At 29.4% G+C, this 3783-nt stretch overlaps 1 pseudogene; it reads right to left on the bottom strand.

The window, feature by feature from the left end:
• On the bottom strand, window positions 821–2854 carry LOC18601856 (annotated as a pseudogene).

The following is a 3783-nucleotide window of genomic DNA, read 5'->3' as shown; positions in this document are numbered from 1 at the left end:
TATATGGCTATCAACAAAAAAATTATTGACATGTAAGCAAACAAACTCATATTTTAGATTTAGTTGATTTTCATTTATTTGATTGTTAGGAATTTTCTTTTTATATTATTAATAAATTTAGGAAATGAGAATGATCAAGTAATTAGTCTTGTCAAATAGCTAAATTAGTATAAATAACCTCTTACAAAGTAATTGACTTCTGAATTTGGGCTTTATAGTTGATTTCCTCTTCAGGCAATATAATTGCCAAGTGTCAAGCAAAGAAGCCCCAAAGGGGTTATAGTTATAGATTGCTATTTGGTCCATGAGAAAGAGACTTATTAAACACGACGTGAAGAGAGTCTTAAATTACAATAATATTTAAGTTAAAAGATAAGGAAAATTTTTTAATGTTTTTTCTATGTAAATAACTTTTGAGTCATGCTATTTACTTTATCACTTTTGTTTTAAATATTTTTATCCATTGACGTGGTATTGGATGAATTTAAGTTATAATCAAACTAATAAGTTATTATTATATCATAAAACAAAAAGTGTTAGGATAAATAATATTTTTCATATTTTTTTAGTACAACAAATTCTAAATTAATTAGCGGACCATATATGGTTTTTTTTTTTTAAATGTGAGTCATAATTTTTGTTTGGAATAATAATTAGTTTAAGTAAGGTGATATGTATAAATAATTAATGTCATTTATTTGGCTAAAAATAGTAACTTATTTAAGAGTTTTGCTTCATAATGAGATAATTTTGTAATTTCATAACTTTTGGGGCTTAGTGTCAAGAAAGGAAGCCGTTTGGGGGCTTCCTTTAAATATAGTTATAGATGCAGTTTGAAAACATCTGGCTCATGAATCAAGTTTTCTTGGCCAATTTGACCGTCTATTTCAACTCTAGCTTTCTTCAACACTTCTGGGTGGTTAAGCGAATTAGACATTTGCCTACTCTAAGGTGACTGCAGATGTATCTGTTCTTGCAAGTATCATCACCTCCACAATAATGTTTGTTAAACATGCATGCAAATACAATAGAACAATTAGAATTAAGTGTAAGAGGTTTCATGTTTGAATATTCAGAAAGGAATGTTGGGTTTGTGTAGTTCAAGCTGAATGGACTTCCAGCTGTACAAACAACGAAAAGGAAAAGGACAAATGAAAAAGATTCAAGTTCAACTAACCAATATGAGCCCTTTCAAAATGTCGTCAGTGTAGTAATGAGGCTCAGATTCTTGCAAGGAAAGAAGGTGAGCAATCATACTAGTATTTTCCTGCCTATTACTTCGGCGCTCATCAATCAACTTTCGAAAGAACACGTCCATTCTCTTTCCAAGCTTCTTCATACCATTGATCGAACCAGTTCAACATCGGAAAGAAATCTGCTGGGTTTGCTGCTCCACCATTCTTAAATACCTTCGTCATTAAGTCCCTAAACTCTCTTGCTTCTGCTTCATTTGTCACTTCATCTCCATAGTACCGCTTCCGTGCTACCATCCTCATGATGTTATTGAACGTCAACTCAGCTCCACTTTCGTGAAGTCTTGGGGCGAATCAGGCGACAGTTACAGCAACAAGCGCCTGATTTCGTCTCTTCGAACACTTATTGTTGTGTTTAGGCGACTTGATGAGAAGATTTCAATGGCACTGATTCGACGTAGGTTGCGCCTGGGGGCGGAGCCTCCTTATGTGCATGCCCTCAAAACTTTTAAAATTTTTTTCATAACATATAAAAAATTTTAAATCTTTTTATATATTCTATTACTAACTCCCTCAAAATAATATTTTATTTAATAATTAATATAAATAAAAAATAATAAAATAATTTCACTTATATCATTCAACTTTAATTTTTTTAAATTTATATTATTATTTATATTTATATTTATTTGTTTTTTTCATTTTTATTCTATTTGTTTATATGTTATAAGTTTCTATAAATATTCTTCTCCAAATTTTTTCAAACCATTAACCATATTTTTTTTTCTTTTTTGTTATGTAATATGTGATATCTACCTTCTACTTACCATGTTCTTTTTTTTTATGTTACATAAATTTTATTTTTTATGATTTTAATTTTTAAAAACTAATAAATTATTATATAGTTCTCAAATATAAGTTATAGTATTATATTGTTACTTAAAATTTCATCAACGTATCATTTTTTTATTTATCTTGATTATGTAAGAGGAAACTAACTTGAGTATATTTTTTATATGCTTTACATTTTATGTTTAGTTAAATTAAATTTTTCTCGAATATATAGTATTTAAATAATTCTGATTATAAAAGAAAAAATTATTAATCTTATATATCGTTTTTAACTATTTATATTTTATAAATTATAGTTTTATATTTAGTTTCATATTTCTATTATCAATATTTTTATTGTTGATTGAATAACATATTAATTTTTAAAAATTTTTAACTCTTATTCAACTATGTTTGACCTCCCAATAAAATTTGGCTAGCTCCGCCCTTGGTTGCGCCTATGGTCACTATAAGACGAGGCTATAAGTGTGGTATAGTTGTAGCCTAGGTGCTTTCCCCGTATTAACTTGGGGCGATTAGCCAAAATGATATCGTTCTTGGTGAAGCATTCCTCCGCTGCGGTTGAAGATGATACTACAACCTGAAGCCGAAAGCCAAGCTGGAGGGAGAAGATAGGACCGTATTTTTGGGAAAGAGTATGGTAGGAGCGATGGATGGGGAGTTTTGGGAGGTGTAGGTGGCCAAGGATGGGAAGTTAAGGTGGGCTTGGAGGGAGGTTTTTGTGGGATCTTTTAGATTGAAAGAAGAAGTCTAAAGAAATGAGGAGAAATATAAGAGAGAGAGGAGTAAAGAATTGTTGTTTCTTCCATTGTAGAATAAAGTATGGGTGGACTTTTCCTTGTTAGACTTTAAACATGGACCACATATAATTACGGGACTTTCTTGGCTTGTTTCCCCTTTCCCCCTGTCTTTCTTGTTCTTCAGGACTAGCACTTTTTGGGAGATTTTTACCAGGGATGAAGAAAGGAATAATGTTTGAAAAGAATAATGAATTATTTAAAAAAATTTAAATAAAGTTTTATATTTCTATTATATTCAGTTAAGTTCATGTACTCTTAATTTGGGTCAAGTCGGTTCTTATAACTAATAATTAACTCATTACCATTAATCAAATATTAGTTAAAATGTTATTTATCATTTTATATACATGTGATGCTAATGTGAGGATGAAAAATACTATATGATTGTATTATCATACCACATCAATATGTCTTATCATCATATATTATGATATCTCTGTATGTCACGCCAGTTATGTGACTAATAGAATGACAAATGATATCTAAAAACATGTTGAGAATCAACACTTTAAAATAAAAATCACGTTATAATACTGTCTATGAAACAACAAAGATAGAATTCAGAGAAATCAATCTAATAGAATAACATAATAATTTACATTAGTCAACCTCTTGTCTATATTTACTAGATGAAACATTGTTATTCTACTAATTTGAAAAATAGAAATACAATAAAATCTCTCTCAATATATATTTTACCAAATCAATCCAAAGACTCTTTGTACACCCTCTCTCAACAAGAAGTTGAAGTTTATTCCACTTAGTGGCTGAGGAATGAAAAATTAAAAGCTTTTATCGGTTGTGTAGCAATGTTGAAACAAAAATTCATTTATAACTAGTTAAATATATTTTTCAAACTAGTATTACTATTATAGGCTGGCCCAAATCAATTCGTATTAATTTCTTTTCTTTGAATTCTATCTCCTTTGATAGTATGT

Source organism: Theobroma cacao, chromosome 4, assembly GCF_000208745.1.
Source record: "Theobroma cacao cultivar B97-61/B2 chromosome 4, Criollo_cocoa_genome_V2, whole genome shotgun sequence".
Taxonomy (NCBI): Eukaryota; Viridiplantae; Streptophyta; class Magnoliopsida; order Malvales; family Malvaceae; genus Theobroma; species Theobroma cacao.
This window is presented reverse-complemented; position numbering and strand designations above follow the sequence as displayed.